The sequence below is a fragment of the Thalia democratica genome, chromosome 5 (genome assembly GCF_965202585.1).
Source record: "Thalia democratica chromosome 5, ktThaDemo2.hap1.1, whole genome shotgun sequence".
Lineage (NCBI taxonomy): Eukaryota > Metazoa > Chordata > Thaliacea > Salpida > Salpidae > Thalia > Thalia democratica.
Genome location: NC_139169.1, coordinates 69,064,377 through 69,088,380, shown reverse-complemented (window position 1 = coordinate 69,088,380; position 24,004 = coordinate 69,064,377). Strand labels below are relative to the sequence as shown.

Here is a 24,004-nt window from a genome sequence, read left to right as displayed (position 1 = left end):
AAAATATGTTTGAATAAGATTTTTATTATAACTGAGAATCTCATTAATGTTGTTTACTATAATAGTGAGATATTGTTTTTAAAACGATTTTGTGCATCAATAAATTAGTTATTTTTCTACTTAGATGCAAGTTTAGATTTTTGATTGTTACTCTTGAGCTAAATTAAAAGTAAACAGCTTGTAAAGTTAATTCTAAAACTCTGAAAGGTTTAAAAAAGTGTGAAAAACTACGTTTTATTCAAGAATTATTGTTTGTACAAATTAAGTTTGTATAAGTAAAAAACTAAGAAAATAGTAATATAAGCATAAAACAACTTTAAACTTTAATAAATTTATTAAAATACAATCTATTACTAGAAAAAAAAACTTCACACTACAGTATTATTTTTTAATTTTCAAATAGTGTTTCAACAAAATTTTCTGTAAACTACGGCTGTTACAGTTAAAAATTGTTCATAACCATCGTAAGTTTAAGTGTTAAGAAAGTTTAAGATCAAAACCACTACAACTAACTTTTTGACTGGTATGTTTTATCGAAGCTGATGTTTATTTGGTACACATCTCGTTTCTTTGAAAATACTCTATAAACTTTAAAAAAAATCTTTTTGTTTTTATTGTAAAGTATCTGTTAAGAATATTCTCACTAAAGCTCAAAATATTTTAACCTAAGTTGTTATTTTATTTGTCGCCATAATAACTTAGGTACTAAATGACTTTGCAATAGTTTTCCATATAATGATATACTCATAACGATTGAAGAAATTAATTAAAAATACTATATTTAGCTTAAAGATAAATGATGTAGTTTAGTAAAAAAGCTTAAAATTTATATACCATAGTATATTTCACTATTAAATATCAGTAGTAAACTCTTTTGTTGATAAGACTGATACTTAAATACTAAAACTAGACGATAACATTCAAAAGTTTTATCATTTGAATGAAAAACTATATAATCAAAAAAATAAAGCATGCTTAAATATTGAATACTTTATTTTAGTAAAATAGAAAGTATGATACATAATTCTAAAATATATAAACAATTTACCAAAATAATACATACATTACCTAAAGTAAATATTATTTATCGAAAATTATAGTAATAACTAGCATCAGAAATTTTTTTATAGATTTAAAGTAGAGTTACAAAACCTAAGTAAATAAAGTTTAAAAAAATATTTTGTAAACAAAGCAAACAGTTTTTGTTAAGTTTGTATAGTTTATGCACCAACAACAACTTTTAACCTAATTTTTTCTAATACTTTCTTCCACAAACTATTTTTTTTACATTCAGAACAAATTTTCAAACATATGAGACAGTTCACCATACAATTCATAAATTAAATTTAAGTAATTAAGCTTAATCGTTTAAAGTTGTTAACAACATAACAAAACTGCAATTTTTTTATCAAAAAATAATAAAACTTGTAAATTTTACTTTATTTATAATTTCAATATTTGTTTTTTGAATACTTTAGATTAAATGTAAATCTTTCCTTGCAAACGTTAAAAACAATCTTGTATTGACATTTTAGATTAAATCACAAAAAGACATTTCCGAAGTCCAGCTACCATACTATAATAATTTTAAATAAAATTGAGAAAAGATATAATAATGCAGATAAATAAATACATTTAAATACGTAAAGTTTTACTGTAAAATAACTAGATATTTTAAGTATTTAGAAAATCAAGTACTAAAACTGTTTTTGCTAACAAGCTATTTCTAAATGTCAGTTTCAAACAAAAATAATTTAATTAATACAAACGAGTAAATTTAATTATAACAACATTTAAATAAAAAAAAAGCCTTTGTATTTAGTAATTTTGTATTATTTAGTAAATTTATTAAAACATAAAGCATTAAACACATAAGCAAATTAGAAAGTGATTGGTAGTATAGATGTTTAGTATTTACATTTACATCAGAGTGTTAATTTTGTTAATCCCCTTTACTGAAGTTGATTAGGAAGTTGACTGTAAACTGGTGCTGCAAATTAATATAAAGATTAAAAAAATTTTGAAATTGTTTGTTTTTTTTAGTTTGTGCTAGTAGAAAAAACATTATTCGATGAACATAACAACTCCAATTAAAAGAAAACTAATTTGAATTTCTTAAGTAGTACGGTATGTTTTGTTTATTTCAAAAATGATAATTTTTAGCATTTGAAAAATAAAGAAGTATAACTACGTTTATATATAAACTTAACAACAGAACATACCAACTGTAGGAGCTTTTTGAGTTGGATAAGGTACATAAACTACTTGTTGAGTTTGAACATTATCCTGTAAAAAAACAAAGGTCTTTCATGACCCTTTTTGCACCGAATTTCTAACCCGTTGATAGTTTTTAAGTTTTTGTTGGTTTTTGCAAGTATTTAATACGAAGTAATAAAGCTTAAGTTAACTAAGAAGACTTTGTTTAATTTAACCTAATGTTTTATAAAAATTTAAAGGTGATAAACACTGTTAAAATTTGAAATAATTTTTATTCTAAACACAAAAATATTTTATCCATTTTTTAACGCTAGCCGTAACAAATATAAAAACAGTGCAAACAGAATGTATTAAATTCTGAAACACCGTAAGTAAAACTTGTAGTAATCAATATTTAACTAACTTAAATGCAAAAAACTCACCATACTTCTGCAGCAATACTTGTTAAGGCAGCAACTGTAACTTGCGTTGATAATCAACAATACAAGGTTTGCAAAAGCCACAAGTGATATTATCACCTGTACTGGGAGAAGCCAAACGGAATCAGAATGCTGTAAAAATTGAAGTTTTGTTTTAAATCTCTTTTTAAAGATCAATTGAACATTTATTTTTGTTTTGTAATTATAAGTTTAGTACTTTACGACATTATAATGAATATATTAAAAAAATATAACTTTAAGTAATTTTATTCAAACAAAGTTTTCCTCAAAGCCAATTTAAATCTGTATGCACTAAGTATACTTTAAAACAGATAACATAATGCACCACAGTTTAATTACTTTTAAACCAATTAAAAATGTTTTAGTTATATTGCAATCTAGTACATTCAAATAGAACTGATATTTATAACTTTTTAACTTCCAACAATAAAACTTTTTTTAAACCCTCTAATAAAAAAGTCCGTTTTTTTTATCTAATCATACTAAAAGTAAAATATCTGTAGCAACATATTTATGGTCAAGATTTTAATTTACTTGTATCTCTTAAAGCAAGAGTAAGTGTGCTCTTTTTGTTTAAAAGACCTAATGTACAACTCATAAAGTTAAAAAACAAGCGAAAGTTACTTACCCAAGAATTAATTGTGAGAAAAAAAGGTTCCATCAATACAAGTAGACATGAAAATACTGCTCCAACGATGCTGAAACCCAAAACTAGGTTTATCTATAGTATGAAAGTAGTTTTTCAGCTTATAAACTTTTGTATATATTTTTGTTTTAAATGAAAACTTTAGTATAAATAGTTAAAACCATAAATAACTTTAAATTGTTTTTAAACCTTTTTTTAAATTAGCATCATTTATTTCAATTGTTTTATAAACAAAATTTATTATTTTTTAAACCTTTCTGCTAATTTTTACTTACTATTTTGTATATAGTTCAAAACTGTTTTAAACTGATTTAAATTTAAATACATTCCTATTTCAACTTTTCATGTTTAAAATTTTATGTTGAAACAAAGAAACTTTAATGCAATAAAAAAAGTTTTGAAGTTCTTAAACAAAATCGTTTATAAATGTATATTTACAAGTACTAAAAGTAAAATAGTCAGTTTTATTAAAAACATTAGTGAACATTTAGTAATTCAAAGTGTTTTTTAAAGTAAGCTTGAAAAAAGCATAACAAAAAATAAATTACACTCAAAGTTAATTAGTCTTGTATAAATATAAAAATTTACTTTTGTTTGATTTTTTGCACTTTTACCTGCAACAATTCCTAAAATTCCAGCAGTCAGAGGCTAAAAAGATTTTTTTTTTTAGTTTTTAAATGAGTAAAAAAGATCATTAAATATAGATATAAACAGATGAATTTGTATTTTTAAATAAATTTATAATATGTAAAATTACTTTTTGTTTCTTTTAATATACTCAAGATTTTAGCTTATTAAATTTTGCTTACTTATAAGAGATGTTTTTAGAACATGACTTAGAATAAAACGTTTTGTTATTCAACAAGTATTATAAAATACAAATATAAAAGACTCACAAGTACAGAACACCAAATAGTCTGTCCGATAGTAATGGTACGATGACACCGTTTGTAAGGCTTTCCGGAATCATAATAGGTATCAGTATAACAGTGTTTTGAAGAAACCTCAATTATACCAGCTATAAACAAAAGAGCTGACAAAACCACAATTGATTTCTGTGAACGAGTAGTAAAATTATACCTATGTGATGAAATAACTTATATTAAAGTGTTATCAAGAAAATACATTTTTAAGCCATTAACTACTTGGTTATATAACTAAACTCATTAAGTTAAAAATAGTTACAAGTCTATATATTAACTCCTTTTTTTATATATAATGCTAAATTACGATGTTTTTTTCTATTTAATATAAATACTAGTTATAACATTGGTACCCCAAGTTTTTTGATAACGTTTCTTATTTTTCTCGATTTTGCTAAATTCTGATTATTGTTTGGAATTGATACTTGAACTTGAGGTTGCATTGTGACGTTGTTTTGCTGCTGGTAATCAGGTGACATCATAATATAAATACTTATTAGAAAACTGATATAAGATTTATTCACATATACTACATTTTATAAGAATAGATAGTTAAAACAGCATTTAATAATAAACATTAATTTTATTTAAATTAAACAAAAATATATTTTTAACTGAAATGTATTACCGATAGTTAATGCTTTTTAACCGACCGATTAAAAACTTAAACTACTTTCATTTATTATTATAGAATTAAATTTTATTAACAAAATAACTTTCATACATTTTGACGGTAATCCTGATAAACACGACTTTTTAAATGAAAAAGTTTTTTTCTGATACTTAAAAGGTTATGAAGTTTAATTCATTCAGAAACACTTATTTAAATCGGAAAGTGCTGAATTACCAAATAAAAGTCAAATAGTTTTTAGAAATGAACAAAACATATTTTGCTTCTGAAAACAAAATTAAAGCTTAGTTTGTATAGTTTACCAACAAACGACTAAACATAGATTAAATACTTTTAAATTATATTTTGTCTAAAATTGTTTTTGCTTTACTAAAAAATACTTACAAAAACCTTCAATAGTCAAAAATTAAAACGAAATGTTTCTATATATTTCAAACCGAATTTAAGAATGTAGTAACCTTTCATAGTTAAGTGTTTAACAAAACTGTGTTTACGTGGAAAAGTCTTCTAACTTTAAGCTGTATCAAAAAAGGAGAAAAATTTTCGAAAAACAATCTTCCTATTAATAGAGTAAATCTATTGTAACATACACGTGTATTAAGGAAACTCGCTTGAATACAAGATAAAAAAAACTTAAACAAGAAATTACACAACAGTGAAATTATATGTTAATGATTTTGAATAATTTAAATTTAGCAAAAGAGTTTTCAAAATTTTTTATACTAGGCTTTAAGAAAAAAAGAAAAAATAAATATTTTGTAGTAATACTTCAACAATTAATGTTTTTTTCAATCTCAACAAAGCTGAAAGCAAAACTTAAAAAAGCTTATTATGAAACCGTAAAAAGTTCCAACTTGCTTTTGTTAGTAGCTTTGCTACGAGTAAAACTGTACCTTCTTTAATACTTAAGGTTAATAAAAACTTAAGTTAAGTGATAATATACTTCTTAATATAAGTTATAAAAAACATATAATTTTACAAAAACCTGTTAAAAAGAACTGTTTCGACTTTTTATCAGTCATTTTTTATGAAAAAACTGTGCGAAATAAATAAAAATTAGTGTTAAACAACTAAGTATACAATAAAAAAATAAGTAATAAGATATATATAAACAGTTATGTATTGAAATTATAAACTACAGCAAAATTACAGGTTTCATAAATACTTATACATTATTAAATAGAATAACTAGTCAAAATTTTTTGTAAGTGAGTAATACCCGGTTTAGTTATTTTCTTGTTTAAAACTGATCTATAACGTTTAATTTAATACCATTTTATTGCAAGACACAAGACTTTTTACATTATTAATTTATTAAGAGTTTAAGAACTTTCGAAAATCACAAACCCCCTGGTCAAAAATACTAAGCCAGGGGTCGGCAAACTGCGGCCCGCGGTCCAACTGCGGCCCTGCGAGCATGTAAATGTGGCCCGCTGAGCAAAAATAAGTTTTAAATTAAATTTTTTCAGTAAAATGGTTTAAACTGATTAATTTTGTTTTAAGTCCCTGTTTCAAAACAATTAAAATATTTTGCTGCTTTAACTTAAAAATGTTTAAAAGACAGATTAGGATTCAATCAGAGTATTTATTATCAGTTTCATAATAACTTTCTTCTTACAACAGCAAGTTATTATCTTTAAAAACGAGCGTTAACTTAGCTCGATCAGAATTTTTTGCAATTTTTTAAAATTTTCAAACTTCATATCGAATTATTTTCCTTATCTTTACAGCTAACTAGGATTAGAGAAATCTCCTTTGCCTGAAATTAAAAAAAATCCATTGGATTTGGTTTTATTTTTTGAGTTGGCCCCTTAGAAAAAAGTGTTTGTTTTTAGAAATTTTTCTGAAACCGATGTTTTAGCCAGAATTTTTTTTTATTCTTACCTTGCTGTGTTATTAAGGGTCGTTATTTTTTTTCCGAATTAATAATGTTTTAACAAATATAAACAAATATGCCCGATCGTAAATTTCAAAGACATTCAATTTTCTAACTGTCTTTGTAGCAAAAAAAAGCTTAATTTAATACACTTAATTATGACTATTTCAAATGGTCAACGCTTTTTTATCTAAGCTGTTTTTATGTAAGACATGACCCATGCACGTTTTACTATAATTATCATTATTTGAACATGAGATTCCTCTTAAAAGAAACATGACTGTCTGATGAGTCTTAATAAGGACGAAACCGTTCTCAGTCTACTGAAAGATTGTGATCTGATGATCGAATTGGCATTGTCAACCCTTTGTATATTTTATTTAATACTTAAATTTGATTAAGTTTATATTGTGCATAATTTTTTAACATTATTCTTTCTATATGTAACATCCAAATGTGTATCGACACATTTAAAATAGTAAATATGACATAAATTAAAATATTTTTTGTTAGGTATACATTTTTATTTTTCAAATAATGTTTTTTGGCTAATTTGCTTAATTTTAATCCGTTGCATACTAATATACACAGTTGCTGTATTCAGAACTACCTATTTAACACAAACTAGATTTAGGGATGGTAAATTTATTAAACTTGTACATTGTTAATCGAAATAGCTTAAATTGAAGTAAATAAACAACTAAACATGGTACACACTCAAACATTGACTGTTTGAAGACTTCAAATCGCAGGCCAATTTATTATTTTTTAGTTTTTGGCTTAAACTGTTTTTGTATACTAAAAATCAGGCTAGTCGTTTTAGTCACTCAGGCTAGCTTTTTTGCTTTAAAGAGTGGCAAATTAAACTTACGATGTATGTTTTGTTCAATTCACAGTGTGTGTTTAAATTATTTTATATGTTATTTTTTAAGTCTTGCAGCTTGTTCAGTTTGCAATATTATTTATATTGATTGTTCATATACAAGTGTGAACAATCAATGTTGCCAAAAACATGCTGGAAAAGCTTGTAATTTTACAATTTGTGCTTAAATAATCTAGAAAATTCTTGAATTTGATAATTTTTGAAAAAACCTGAAATTTTAAACAATTTTTACATGTCAAGTAAATAAATTCCGATTTGACACAAAAAATATACCAAATAAATTCTTTAAAGATAAACCATACTTGAATTAGCATAGGAGAACCATTTTAATGTTGCTTTATTGTCTAAGACAGTTTTTTTTTACCTTTTACTTAATTTTATACTAAAAATAAAAGCAAACAAATTGTACTTTAAAAAACTATATTTTGGTCCATTGCACCTTTGCTTTTAAAATCTCTTTACCTATTGTTGTACTTTGCATTGGAACTTAGAAATTAGTAAAAACACCTGTAATAAAAATTCTCAGATGAGCAATGTTTATTGTATCAGTGCTCTCATCTTAAGAGATTGATTAAAGGCCTGAGTTGATTTATGCAGCTTTATAATCTTCCAACATTTCCTAAACACGACTTCTTGTTGTCATTGAAGAAATAAACAAAAGTGTTTTACTATGTTTATCTCAAATTCTTTAAAATAGTTTTCAGTTCTATACGGGATAGCTATTTTAGTAATTACTTAATTACTTTTGCTACTTTATAACTTGGCTTAACAATTGTTTTCTGTTCAGTCTGTAGTTACTGAAGATAACTATGTGTTGTTGAAACAGACTTAAGCAATTTATTTTTTTTTTCGTTTCTTGCATTAAATCCTAACTATTTTTTAAGTTCTTATAGCTCTTATTTTTCACATTTACTCATGTTAAATGCAATATTTATATTCCAGATAAAAAACTGCTTTAATGCTCAATAAAAACTAAATTTTTATATTCCATTAATGGCTTGAAAAGTTTTTATCCTTTTGTTAAAAATATTTAAGAAACATAACGTCCGTTCAAGCTGACTTATAATATTTATTTTTGTAACATATTTATAACTATTTACTGTTAATAAACTTCGTTATTTCTTTATTCTGTGAACTTTATTTAAAACCTAGGTTGCCAAACAAACAGGCTAGTTTAAAAACTTTAAAATCTCAGACTAGGTTAAACTTATTTAATAGATTTTTTTTAAACTCAGGTAACAGGAAGTTTTCAGCTTTTTCAACGTTTGATAAATTTAAGCTGGTATAATATAACTTAAACATTTTTCCTTTTAAGTGCAGCCGTGTAAAAGAATAATAAACTACCAAAATTTAAGTTTTTTTTTAATTATTTAACTACTAATTATGTTATTTTTTTTTAGCTTTTCTACAACACAAAAAGGTATTAATTGTATACTAACATAAATTATACAATAACTAAAACTAAATTCATTTATAAAGAGTTAACGAATTTGTTGACTATCAGAAATTTTTCCAAGCTATGTAAGATTTATGTTATAAAAAAAAACAATTAGAAAATATATATTTTTAAAAATTCATTGTATCACTGTACAGATAACTTTTTTTACTCATTTAAAAATTATAAGTAAAACAAAGCATTAAATTTTTTTTTGTAAGATGTATCCATGGACAATAAAGTTTTAGTAGTAAACTAAACTCTTTATACATTTTATTCAAATCTACTAAAAACTATTTTAAAGTAAGCTGAAAAATTTTCCACACAAATAAATCTTTAGAAATATTTTTTAGTAAGTTTTATTGATACAAATAGTTAGTAACATCACAGACAGAATTTGTGTTTAATAAAAAAAAAGTAGAACACTTGTTTTTCCTTTTTAATAGTAAAGAATTAAAAGTAATGCTTTCTATTAAGACCAAATAATCAGTTTTTTTACTTAGAAACACATATTTTATGTTCTGAAAATAAAAATCACTTACGCAATTAAATTACAAAAAAAAATCATTAAACAAAACCGAACATCAATTCAACTTGGAATAGAAGTATTGTATTTTAATTTGCGAAGGTTTACTTTTACATCGTTAGTTTTTTTTAACAAAAACAAAGTTTTTATAATGTATACTACACACTGTATACTAAAAAAAACTACTTAAAGAAGTTTAAAAATTATTAAAGTTCAATTTTGAGTAAAATGTACGCATTCTAACTAAACAAAGTTATAAATAAATTTAAGGAAACGTTTTATGTGCTTGGCACATAAACAAACTGTCAAAAGAATAATAACTACTAGGTAGGCGTAAAGAGTAAGTAAGAATTACTTTTTTGCATTTGAAGTCGGAGTGTGGTTTGTTTAACTTTTTTTTGACGATTTCTCTTTACTGAGGCTGATTGTAGTTTGTTGCTGCAAATAAAAAGTTGATTTCAACTTTTTTCATTAGTATTGTTTTTATTATTTGTAAAACTATTATCAATTAAAAAACGTTATCTAAAGTTTTTTTTATTTTTACTGTGTTTTAATATTCTCGAAAACTCATTTTGAACCAAGTTTTCTTATGAATATGAACTTAATTTATTATATATCATAAATAAACTGTCTTATAGCTTTTTGTATTACTTGCGATTTTAAAGGATAGTTTTAATTAAGAAGTTTAAACTGAATAACTAACCAGCTGTAGGGACTAGTTGATTTGATGCATAAGTAACTTGTTGATTTTGTAGGGTAACCTGTAAAATGCATAGGTATTCTTTTAAACCTAAGTTAACTAAAGTTTAATAAACAAACTACTGAAAGTTAACATAAAGCATATAAACTTATTGTTAATTAAGTTTTAATGTGAGAATTTTTATAACAATTAACTACCTTTATATTTTAAAACCTTTTACTAAGAATATAGAATAAGTATATCAAATTTGATTTATAAACGCCTCATTAACTGAAAATTACTTGTCAAACTTAATAAATTTTGTTTTTAATTAATTGTGTAAATATTACTTTCCATGACTGTTACATATCTTTTTATATTTTTTATTTAAGCACTGACGAGGTCATGACCAAAACTTAGTTTGCATAATAAAGTCTTGAAAGAATAAATATATGTAAACTATAAGATGTAACGTTAAAAGGCGTTAAATCCTGGAGATCCTGATGAGCTAAGCTTATCGGAATATATACCACAGATGTTCTTGTGTCAAAACTTTATTTCAACTAACGGTTAGTTTATTTCAACTAAATAAAATCTGTTAGTTGAAATAAAGTTTTGACACAAGAACATCTGTGGTATATGTAAACTATTAAGTATTAAAAAACTCACATCTCTGCAGCAACAGTAACTGAGACAACAACTGTAACATGCGGTGATAATCAATAAGACAAAATTTGCAAAAGCCACTAGTAGTATTATCAGCTGAAGTGCTATAAATCCACTGCTGTCGTAGTACTGTTAAAAAAGATAAGTAATTTGGTTTCTACTCTTTTGATACAAATAACGTATTTAGACATTATTTTTTAGTATTTAAAGTATGACTTCTTTTTTTAATTACAAAGATTTAACGAAAGAAGCATTAAGAAATTTCTTTTTTTTTAATTTTATGTTAATAAATTTTGAATTTTGAAGCAAAGGTAAATGTATATGCACGAAGTGTACTTTTGAACGATAAGTGTTTTCGTAATCTTACAAAATTAAATTATTTAAACTACAAGTATATATTTTTTTTATAAAATCTATTAAGTATAACTTATTTATTTTAGCTTAATTATTAAAAAGTTATTAAAAAGATATACCTAGCTGAAAACTTGATTGAAAATAATGTATATGCTTTTATTGTACATTTGAACTTAAATTGTAAAATACAAAAGTTGGTTTAAACATCAAAGTATTTGAACTTGAACTATTTGAGTTTTCTTGTATATTGAAAAAAATGTTTATGTTTCTAATCGTTAAATTAGTGTACAACTTGTAATTTCAAATTTAAAAACGAACTACTTACCGAAATATTTCTGAGATGAAAAATTTCCATTAATACAGGTACAAATGAAAATACTGCTCCAACAATGCTAAAACCCATGACTAAACTTATCTATAGTATTAAATCCATTTAACAATATTTTTATCATGAATTTTATATAACGATAAATGCATTTACAAAGCTATTACACACTTAAACAAAATTGTTTCATTACATAAACGAGACTGTTAATTTATAAAACTTTACTGCTAGGTCTTACTTAAAACAACATTTTATTACAAAATAAAATCATTTTTGCATAAAACATTGATTTTTTATTAACTCTTGCAACGGTTGTACTTATTTGCTTAACTGGGTTAATAATAGTATTGAAACTTAGTGAAAAAAAAAACAATTTACTAAAAATAACTTTGGTCACGAAGTTGTAATCTGAATAAAAAAGAACGTTTTTTAAAATGAGCTTTAGATGATTATATTGTATCTACTAGCATGCAAATCTACAAAAAGTCTTACTATATAGAAAATAAAATAAAAATATCTTTAAAATGAAAAGCTCTTACTTTTGTCTGGTTCTTTGCGTTTTTACTGGCACTAATTCCTTAAGTTCCAGCAATTAGAGGCTGAAAAAAAACTTTTAGTGGTAATTTAAAAAGGTTGGTAGGAAACTTTAAAATATATTATAAACTTAATTTATCTTAACTTTTACTGCATAACGTTATAACATTTTATAACAAAAGAAATTTAAAACATTAAAAACAATACTTTGTTTTACACCTTTTAATAAACCCATACAGGAAATTACAAAAACTTGACTTAATAAAAATGACAAAAGAAAACTAACGAACAAAGAGGACCAAATACTTTGTCCAACATAGTCGGGACACTGTTCATAATTTGGTTTTTCCCAGTCGTTGAAATACGGAAAAGAACAGGGCCGTACACAAAGCTCGAGTATACCAGCAAAAAACAAAAGAGCTGATAAAGAAACAGTTGCGACCTGTAACAAGTAATTAAAACAATTGTTTGTATTTAGATTATTTACCAAATATTTATTTTAACAGTTTATTACTAACAAAACAATGTTTCACTCCTATAATTGCGAATAGAAGATCCTCAGTTGTTGTAAACAGATTTTATACAAATAGAATCTATTTGAATAAGACCTGTTTACAACAACTAAGGATCTCTTATATGCAAGTATAGGATGGAACAATGTTTTGTTAGTAATAAACTGTTAAAATAAATATTAGATAAAAATCTCCTTAAAGACATTTAGGTCGAGACATTTAAATTGTTTAATTTAAAACAAGTTACAATATAAACTATTTATGCTAAAAATTGTTCTTGAAACAAAAGACTGTGGTAAAATGATCTAGAATGATTTTACAAGATATTGTTAGAAAAAACAAGTATAATATAAAAAACTTAAAGATTAAGTCAGATTTTTTTTTTAAACTGATTTTTTATGTTAGTTGATTTTACTAGAATTCTAGAATGTTTGTTTACAGAAAATTACATATTAGTATAAACATTTATACCCCAAGTCTTTTGATAACGTTTCCTTATTTATTTATTTTTTCTAAATTATGATCATTATTCGGAATTGATACTTGAACTTTAGTTTGCATTGTGACGTTTTCTTTTGCTGCTGGTAATCAGGTGACGTAATAACAATTAATATTCCTATAAGATTTTTACAAAAGTTTGTTAAGTTATACTTTAAACCGGAACTTTGATAAAAACTATAAAGAGATTTTTTCTTCTACTTAAATTGAATGTACTGATCATTATACTGATATTTTTATTATTTAAATATTCATATTGTTTATTACTTGATATTTAGTATTAAGCTGAAAAAACACTCTTTGCTGAAATAACTAAATAAAAAAGATCTTGTAATGTTATTTAAAAAAATAGCTTGTAATATTTAAAAGGTTAACTATTAAACAAACTTTTAAGTGCTATATGTTTATCTACAAAATTTAAAGAAACGAACAATCAGTTGATGAACAAAAAAAAAGTAACTGTAATACTAACTTTTTTCAACTTAGTTAGATGTTAGGTATTTTTGGTTTTTTTCACAAAAAAAGCTAATTTTTAGCTTTAACTTATCCTTAACATACTTTTATCAATATAAAGAAAAGTAATAAAGTTTGTAATATCTGCAATACATTCTAAATTCTAGCATTATATCGAGTACTTACTACTTTAAAACAATATAAGTTTAATATTACTTCAACAAATAGAGAGATCTCAACTGCTGGAGGAGAAGTAATATATTTATTCTTTCAAAAATTTATTTTACAAACTAAGTTTTGGTCAAAGACCTCGTCAGTGCTTAAATAAATCAAAAAAATATATGTGACAGTCATGGAAAATAGCATTTAAACAATTAAATTAAATAAAACCAAATTATTACTAAAAATTTTTACTTAAGAAACTAAACAAATCAAATTTTAATATTAAGACTGAGTTTTAGTAGAAGTTTAAATTTTTAGCTAAGTTTTAAAATCAATATAACAACAATAATAATAATAATCAAAGCTGTATGTAGCTTTCTTTTTTCTTCTAGATAATTTACAGAGTAAACATTGCTTAAGCAAAAGTGTAATTAATGAAGTGAGCTTAAAATTTAATTGAATTTGGTGTAGCTTATTTTAATTGTGACGTAATTATTGAAAATTTGAACAATGTTGTGCTTTTAATCGGTATTAAAATTTAAAATCCCGCTCAAATGCTTTATATGAAAGCTTATGGTTTAAATAATTTTTTACCTAAAAACAAAACAAGTTAAATTATGGTACTAAGTTTGAATTTTTGGCAAAGTTTAAATTCTAGTTAAATTTAAAAATCAAAGAACAACACAAATAATAAAAGTAAAAAAAAAATCGTATGTAGCTTTCTACTTTCTTCTAGTTGATTTTCAAAGTAAACATTGCTTAAGTAAGAATGAGGTTAATAGTAATAAGTGGGCTTAAGTTAAGATGCATTTTAATCAAGCTAAATTTTATTGTGACTTGAATATTGTAAATTTAAGTAATTTTCTGCTTGTAATAGCTACGAAAATTTGAAAATGTTGCTTGGATGATTAAAAAAAAAAACTTTTAACTTTAAGAAAATTATAGTTACAAAAATTAAAAAGCATGCACAAAACCTGTATTTTGAGTAATTTAAGTTTTGAAGTTTTAATATTACTTTAACAAAGATAAAACTTGTTTAAAATATTGAAAGAAAGCTACTTAAATTGTAAATATAGATTAAAGAGCACAAAGTTATTTCCAGATATACTGCTAAATGCTAAGCTTTACTGCTGGTTTTACGTAGTGTTTACTGCTTTACACATGGGTTGTTTTTAGAAATAAGGTTAAAAACTAAATTTGTTGGAGTGTATAACAAGCGTCGATGGTGTAACGGTTAGCATTGGTGCCTTCCAAGCACTAGTTCCGGGTTCGATTCCCGGTCGACGCATATTTTTTTAAGTTTTTCAAACATTATCTAAATTAAAACTCTATTTTATTCAAAAACTCAAGTTAAGCCTTAGTTTCTTTTATAAATTAATTAAAAATTGGAAGCAGCAAGTATTGCTTATTTTTTCAAAGCTTATAGTTATCTTAAGTAAAGCTAATTTACTTTATTCTACAATGTAAAAAAAGTAAAAAAAAAACTTCTTAACATACCCTAAACTTTTCTTTACTTATAAAGAAATTTAAATTTTATTGTTTTAACTAAAACAATTTCCGCTTCAACCTTTAATTTTTACAAAGATTAACGTTTTCAAGGTTGAGTTAGTATGTTACACCATATGTAGTTTAGCCAGCTTTTGAGCTTTAACATTAAATCAAAATATATGCAATGTAAATACAAAAGCTTGGTTTTGCGGGCCAAATTAACGCCTTTGCGAGTATCATTTTACTTTTGACGGTCTTGTAATTACCACTCTGCGGACCGGATCCAACCCGCGGGCCGTAAGTTGCCCACCCTATGGCTAACTGTGATGACTAACTATTGTTATGTTCGAACAAAATTTAATAAATTGCAGACTTCAACTATAGGCTGTTCAACAGTACTGTGCATAAAATCACCACAAAATAATATATTGGTTATAGTTCATAAAAAACACAATTCTGGTTTTATAAAATAAGCAGTTAAGTCTATAACTATGACTTTACTGTTAACTATATGGTTAATAATAAAAGTTGACCAAGTCAGCTAAAACTTTTTTTTACAATTTAACAAAAACTGCAGTTAACAAAATAATTCAATGTAAATTTTCAATTAAATAATATCAGTTAGACGCTTTATCTTGTATGTTTACAAAAATAGAGCTCCATGTACTAGCTTCTAGCAGTAGTCTTTACATTTTAAATTTTGTAGAATTAGAAAAGAAAAAGAAAATTTGTAAAATTGTTCAGTTTACTTATCAGCATGACGCATTTTGTAACTTTTTTGTGTAATTTTTTAGTAACAAAACAATGACAAAACATTAAATCATGGGCAAATTTAATTGCAGCAATTCTACCCACAAAATAGTGCCCATAAAATAGTACCCATAAAAAGTTCTACCCCTAGTTATTAAATGCTGATTTGATTACGCGTAAAAACTATTTGTGACGTAATGCAAAAAAAAAATATTCGATTGATTTAATTGATTTCCAACATTTAATAATCTCAGCTGACTCTGTTTAGTTTTGTTTTTCTCACATGTTTTACTAAACTTTATACAACCACAAGAAAAATACTAGCTTTATGTATTATTGTAGGCATTAAAGTTTTGCAATTTTGTAAAGCTTAAATCTTTATTTAGAAAATTATTTTTTCTGAAAGCTTTTTTTTAAGATTTAAAAACAGCTTTTACATCTTATTTAAAAATATTGTTTAAAAACAATTAACACATTCCTATGTTTTTTTAAAAATCTTCAACTTTATTTTAGTGTACTGGTTTCAACTTCAATCGACATTTACTTTTTTTGTGTAAGTATTTCAAAATTTTTGTTTATATTTTTATATAACTAGAAAGTACATCAAATAATATTAACTTTTGGTATAAGTCTTGGGTTTTGAAAATAAAAAATACATAAATGTTTTTCTTTGGAATAAAACTATATTTTCCTGCATAATGGGCAAAAAATGAAAACCTTTTTTTTTTAAACTTATAATGCGATGGTGGACTTTTTAAGAAAGTATAAGCATTGAACAAGTAATATTTGCAGCTATACTAAGCACATAAGTGAAAAATAATTTATAACCTTCACAAACCGATTTAAAATAGATGCATTGTTGGTTCAGTGGTAGAATTCTCGCCTGCCACGCGGGAGGCCCGGGTTCGATTCCCGGACAATGCATTTTTGTCTGAAAATTGGTTTAATGAATAAGATTCATTAATCAGAAATAGAAACTGTTGTAACATTTTTTTATTCACCAAGATATTTTACTTACTTTTATAATGCTTCTACACAAATAATAGAAAAAATATATAAAACTCACCATTTTAAGATTTATAGCTTAAAAACATTTGATTACATTTAATGGCAAAATAAAATTATTGACTTCTCATACGTGAATATATGTAAATAGTTAAAGTTTGATAAAACTTGTTTTTTCAGTAATCAATAAAAAAGAAAAAAATAGATGGTAGTTAGGTTATCTTAGTTGTATAATATGTGTGTTTTGGCAGTTTAATCATTATTTATTTTTTCAATGAAAAATGTTTCCGCCCGGGCTCGAACCGGGGACCTTTCGCGTGTTAGGCGAACGTGATAACCGCTACACTACGGAAACTTGTGGTTAAATGCAGCTAATTGCATTTATATACTAATAACAAACCGACAAGGGCTTCTGTATAGTATTTTACAGCACACTTAAACCAGAATATAACTTTATCTTAGCATCAAATTAACGTAGCTTTTATTTGATACTTTGCATTCTGTTTTTACAAATGCATTTTGTATATATACTACAAAAAACACGTGTAGGTTTATATACGAAATTCTATCTTAAAAAACCACAACCTTTTAATAACAAAGTGCTTTAAAATTCAAACTTAAATCTTTATCAAACTTTTATAACTTTCTTCATTTTTCTAAGTACCTTTTAAAAAGTAAGTATTTATATGTAACTTACCTGTAAAATCTAATTATATCTATAAATCTAGTTCTCTAATTTTTATAAACAATATTTTGTTTTTAATTGTAATTGGAATTCGTTAAAACGTATAACGACTTATACTTCACAGTATAAGTGAAATAAATAAATTTTAAAAATACATACTTAGTTGTAACCCTTAAAATTTTATTTTTTGCTCTGTATATTCTATATACACAAGACGAAAATAGTTTAAAATACTAACAGAAAGCAATTTTTTCGGCGTAAATTGTTATCAAGATTGCTGTACAAACTAATAGTCAAGTTTGACGTAGCAATTAAAATTTGACTGTTGGTAATAAAATTTATGATAAAGTATAAGTTTTAAATATCAAAATATTAAAATTTTAGAATAACTTTTTTTCTAGTAAAGTGAAATTAAAGCAACCGAAAAGAGTTCATTAAAAATTTTCCGAGCCAATAAGACTTACAGCTGAACTTGAAAGCTAGCAGCGATATAATCTCAGTCAACAGCCAATTACCATTGTGACGTAACTATTTAGCCGAATTTATTTGCATTGCGCTGCATAGTTGAGAAATGTTTGAAGTGAATATTTCACGCGCGCATCAAATCTTAACATTTATAATTGCTAATACGAGCTCACAATAGACCGGCCGCGTGGCCCAATGGATAAGGCGTCCGGCTACGAACCGGAAGATTTTGGGTTCGAGTCCCATCGTGGTCATATTTTAAAGGTGTTTATTGCACTGAAATATTAGTATTATGTAAATCGTTTGAATTTTGATTGGATAAATTATTTCAATACTTATGTACCATATACTTAAGACTTCTATTAAAATTGTTAAGGTAGTTTGTTTTCAGTTAGAATTTGCGAAAAATGATGTTAGTTTAATTTTTCAGCATACATTTTTCAATAACTTATTATTTACAATAACAAGATAGTCCTCTATATAAGAACGATATAAACAATTGTTTTAAAGCAGTTTTCTCAGGTGATATGTTTATTAAAGTATAAACAAATCATTAGTATGCTCATTTGTTATTAATACTAATAAATAATGTGTAATTTCGAATTACATTACAAAAAGACCACGCCGGGACTCGAACCCGGAATCTTCTGATTAGGAGTCAGACGCCTTATCCATTAGGCCACGCAGTCGGTTATTCGTAACCAAATTATATGATTTATAAAGGTAATATTTTTTTGTTGCCTGTCTGCCTGATGTAGAATTTATAACAACAGCCTAAGGCAAGACCTGACCAAACGATGTTTTTTATAGACTAAACTAAAGAAATTAAACTAAAAAATAAAGAAGCTAAACTACTTAATTTGGCTACTTTTCTTATCACTGTTAAAGATAAGATAACACACTTATGTCTTCAAGATTAGCTCATAGATTTAGAAATAAACTGAGGCCAGCATATATAAAATTACAAATTTATTGTTAATTTTTAATAACTTTTTCAACAAACTAAAATGTCGTTGTTATGATTTAGGTGCCTTGTAATGGATAACAATGTTCAATTTTTTTATTTTGATATACATGTTTTTCAACAACAATAGAGAAATCTTTAAACAAAATTATAAAAACCTCCCCGTCGGGGAATCGAACCCCGGTCGCCCGCGTGACAGGCGGGAATACTCACCACTATACTAACGAGGACTTGTCAAGATACGACCTTATGCGTTTATAAACCTACAATGCTTACAAACATCACTTTGGTTTAAGCATACTTGTTGACAATCAAAAACTTTTGAGCTTTATACCTTGAAATTTGTACTGACAGTATTAAAACAGTTAACAACTTTTTAATCAAACCTAGATATTTATTCTGTTTTTAAAGTTACTTATGGTGATTAATTTGTTTGTACTAATACAAATTAAATAAAACTTTGTCCAAAACTTTGTTTTAAAAAGAGGTAAGGAAATTGGACCAGAAAAATATGTAATCAACTGAAAATTCCGAATACAAGTTTGTTAAGTTTTATTAAAAACTAAGTCCAAAAAGTTTTATTAAGATTAGTTATTAAAATAAAATTAGTATAACTTTTTAAAAGTCATAAGCCATGTTTTTATAAACAAACAATACTTTTCATTTACTTTTTTGTTTAGTTTGAGAAATGCCGTCTTTTTGTATTTATATAATATTTAAAAAATATATAAAACTTTTATATACGTAAACACTATAAAAAAATTGTATAGTGTTTATAAAGCAGTTTTTTTATTTTATTGATATTTCCGAAGGTCGGAATTTTTCTCACTGAAACCTGGAAAAAAATAGAAAATTTAGTTCTCACTTGTACTATTGCTTAAATAATTTTATACAATTAACTTTTATATAATATGTATTTTTTTTTTAACTAGTGAATTTAAGTACCTATTTCATTTTTTATTACTCTTATTTCATTAATATTTAACATTCTGCATAAAAAGTGCTGTAACCAGGATTCGAACCTGGGTTGTCACGGCCACAACGTGAAGTACTAACCACTATACGATTACAGCCAAATGTTCCTACACCGGGAATCGAACCCGGGCCGCCTGGGTGAAAGCCAGGAATCCTAACCACTAGACCAGTGGTCGGCACGGTGTACACTGGTGCACACTAGTGTACACGAAATTTATTTTGGGGTGCACGAAACTTTTAGGGTACACGAAAGTCATTTAGGGGTGCACAAAATTTTGAGATTAAACAAAACTTTTTTTTGTCTTAATTTTATTATATTTATTTAGTTTAAGCGACATACTTAAATATTTAAGTTAAATCTAGCCCTGGTGTTTAGTGTAGCTTTTAATTTATTGGCCATTTTACTCTCATGATCTATTTTGGTATTGAAAATCACATAACATTCTTTATATCAACATTGAGGAAGCAGTTTGCATCTGAAAGAATAGAGAGAAAGCTCGAAGATCTTGTGAAATCAGTTGGCTTATGTGGAGGAAGCTTTCATCCAGCTAAGATCATGAATATATTAAAAGGTTAGTATTTTTCTTTTTACTTACAGTATTAGTAGATTACAGTATATTGCTTAGTGAAGAAAGTTTCTTTTATAAATTATTAATACTACCTACTTTTAAAACTAAACAATAATTCCTTTAAAAATATTCACATGATAATTATAATATTTTTATACTTAAAGGAAAATTAAAGAATTTATGTTCAATATAAAATACTTAAATAAGATAAAAACAGTTAAAGTATATTAAAAAAAAATTCTAAATAGATTCATAACAGTAGTAATGAACAAGTTTTAAGTAACAGCTTTAAATTTTGAATAACACAAGTTAAGTAAATATTATACCTTAGAATTTATTTTATTATTTAATTAATTAACCTATCCATAATTGAATAGTACATATAAAGTTTGAAGAAAATATAGGCTTAAGTTGACATTGAGTTGCCACACACTGAGGATAGTTTAAATTTTATAAAAGTTTTTGAAAATCTCAAGATGGCTAGAACTTTTCTGTTTTTTTTCTTAATCTCAGGCTAGCTAGGTATGCTTTTTATTAAACTACTTGTTACTTAAATTTATTGACTTTAAAAGTTGAAAAATTTATTCTCTTAATTATTTTATTTACTAGCTATTTTGATCTTTTGGTTTAACAAAATATGTTGTATCTGTTGTATGATTCAAGGTTGCCACACTTTCAGCCTAAATGTTTTTTTTATTAGAAATAAAGTCTTATTAAGCATATTATTTTTCTTGCAAAAGTTAGTCTAGTTTTGGACTTGTGTAGAATCTTTGAATGTATGTATGATTTTTTTTTTGAAATATAAAAAAATTATTTAGTCATTTATCAAAATATTAATTATAGTATACTGCTACTTTTGAGCTTTGGCTTTCTCTTTTCTTTATTAAACTCAAAATGACCAAGGCTAGTTTTATGTAACTAATACAGAGTCCTACACTTAGTGCAACTCAGGACAGTATAAATATTTTACAATTCTCAGGATAATTTGTTTTTTGAATCTTGTTCCAATATTTTCTATTTCATTAAATAAAATTTCTTTGTTGTAGTTTCAAATTTTTTTTTTAATTCCAATTTTGATGATTAACCTGAGTTGTTTTTTAAACTTTATTTATATTGAAAATTTATATATGTTGTTTTATAAAAATTCCAAAGTTAAAGAGTCAGGATAGTTTTTTAACTCAAAGAGTAACAACAGTGCTAATGCTTGATCTTTAATTTATGAATTATACTAAGCAGTAATTTAATAGTTTTGTTAGAAGAGTTATAGTATGTGTTTCTAAGATGTAAATCTTTCTTTATGCCTACCAAACATTTAAATAAGACTAAACAATTTTGATTAGAATTTTATAATAATTTATAATTTTATATTAAAAACCAAAAATTTATTATTTGTGTAATGTTAAGCTAGTTTTTTTCTGTTTTAGTTGTGCTTATTTGAAATTTTTTTTTTCTTTTAGTGTTTTAAAATGATGTACAGTTCCTCAGTTGTTTTACTTAATTTGAATATTTTGAAAGAAAAAATACTGTTAATTGATATCTTTTTCAGTATTTTTATTATGTAAATGCAAAAATATAGACAGTTTAAAGGTATTATGATACTTTATCAAAACTCAGACTAGTAAGGATTTAAAAAAATACCCATTTTAGGTTAGATTGTTTTTCCTGAGCTTGAGCCTGGTTTTGATTTTTGATTAACAACCCTTTTTACCCTAAAACTATAGTTTAAAAATGTATGTTTGTTATAAATTTGATATTTCAGGTTATCAAAAAGTTTGCCACACAATCAGAATAATCCTGGATGTTTGGTATACTGCGTTGCTGTCGACTGTATTTGAAAGTTCTTGCAGGTAATTTTTTGTCCATTTCTACTAATTTTAGTATAATTTGGCTTAGCCCTGAGTAAAGTAGCAGCTTCTCTTAAAACATATGATCTGAGTTTACTTCCCAGATCATCTGCTGAAACTGACTGAAAAATAGGATTTGCAAAAAACTTGTTGTAGGCTCCCAATATCGTCTCAACAATTTTATCGAATATTTTGTACTTTCGGGCTGTGAATTTTTTCTTAGTGAGTTCCGGTTCATGTGTCTTTATATTTTCCAAGAGCGGCTGTAACAAGTGTATAGTTTCTAATATAGTCAATTTTATAAAAAAAAAATTATAAAAATTTTTAAAAAGTTTTCTACTAACCTCAAACACTGATTTAAAAGCGTTCTGGTAACTTTTTTGTGTAAGGATCATATACACTCGATCAAGAATTTCATGACATTGTCTATCCAAGTAATTATTGTAGTGGTCACGATTATAACCATTGTGAAAAACTTTCTTCCAGAATTTAGTTTTTCTTGGTAGATCAGGATGTTGTCTTTTATATTTCTTCTCTGTACTAAAATATCGATTGAGAGGTAAATATTAGCAGGGATAAAGCCCTTCTATAATCATTGGTGTTTCAAAAAATGGATATTCATAATAAAAACAAAAATGTGTTAAGAATGATTATTAAGTCTGTTAGATATTACTAAATAAAAATATAGTTTTTTTTTAATTCTAAAAGCTTATTAAATTAATGTGTAGCTAATATTCCTAAGAAAAACTACAAAACAAAAGCAGTTATGTTTGAAAATTTAAAATTAATTTTTAAAACAGAAATAATGATTTCATAAAGTATATATGTAACACTAATACTCTTAACTATACTAAATTTTTAACTAAGTATATTTCAAATAAATGATTCTTAATTATAGAAAGGTTTTGTAATATAAAAAGGTAAATGTCTGTCGAAGCTGAAATTAAAGCATTGGTTGAGTCCTCTAAAATTGGGAAACAGCTGAAAGAAAAACTGATTGCCATTGGAAGTAAGAAGGACAATGAATTTAGTTGTTTTCAAGCTGAGATGCTTAAATTGAAGAAAGATTATAATGAAAAAAGTAGAATTATTGAAAATAACATTGATCAGATTCAAAAAGATGAAATCAGCAGTAAGAGAATAGACAATATAGAAAATAGAATTACAGAATTACAAAAAAGTTTCTCAGAATTAAAGTCTGATTTTTCTTCTAAATTTAACAAGTTTGAAGCTAAATTCTCCAAATATGCTGATGCTATGCAGAAAAGTGAACCAACAGAAATTATCACAAACATTAGTACCAAATTAAATTTAGTAGCAGAAAAAATAGATGCTGAAAATGAACAAAAACTGAAAGAAAAAAAGGCTTTAAATGTAATAATATTTAACATTCCAGAAAGTAAAAATCCAACTAATAATGCACTAGAAAGTTGCAAAAATGATCTAAAAATTATTCAACAAGTATTAGGAGAAAATAAAATGAAAAAAGAAGAGTTTAA

At 25.2% G+C, this 24,004-nt stretch overlaps 7 non-coding genes across 7 annotated transcripts; 3 read left to right on the top strand and 4 right to left on the bottom strand.

Moving 5' to 3' along the window:
- Positions 1-14,976: 14,976 nt before the first annotated feature.
- On the top strand, positions 14,977-15,048 carry Trnag-ucc (transfer RNA glycine (anticodon UCC)). The gene has a single exon. It is a non-coding gene; the product is annotated as a tRNA-Gly (tRNA).
- Positions 15,049-16,851: 1,803 nt separating this feature from the next.
- Positions 16,852-16,922, top strand: Trnag-gcc (transfer RNA glycine (anticodon GCC)). The gene has a single exon. It is a non-coding gene; the product is annotated as a tRNA-Gly (tRNA).
- Positions 16,923-17,285: 363 nt separating this feature from the next.
- Positions 17,286-17,358, bottom strand: Trnav-aac (transfer RNA valine (anticodon AAC)). The gene has a single exon. It is a non-coding gene; the product is annotated as a tRNA-Val (tRNA).
- A 976-nt stretch (positions 17,359-18,334) lies between these two features.
- On the top strand, positions 18,335-18,407 carry Trnar-acg (transfer RNA arginine (anticodon ACG)). Its single transcript has one exon. It is a non-coding gene; the product is annotated as a tRNA-Arg (tRNA).
- Positions 18,408-18,769: 362 nt separating this feature from the next.
- Trnar-ccu (transfer RNA arginine (anticodon CCU)) lies at positions 18,770-18,842 on the bottom strand. The gene has a single exon. It is a non-coding gene; the product is annotated as a tRNA-Arg (tRNA).
- Positions 18,843-19,275: 433 nt separating this feature from the next.
- On the bottom strand, positions 19,276-19,347 carry Trnad-guc (transfer RNA aspartic acid (anticodon GUC)). The gene has a single exon. It is a non-coding gene; the product is annotated as a tRNA-Asp (tRNA).
- A 771-nt stretch (positions 19,348-20,118) lies between these two features.
- Trnah-gug (transfer RNA histidin (anticodon GUG)) lies at positions 20,119-20,190 on the bottom strand. The gene has a single exon. It is a non-coding gene; the product is annotated as a tRNA-His (tRNA).
- Between the last annotated feature and the right edge of the window lie 3,814 nt (positions 20,191-24,004).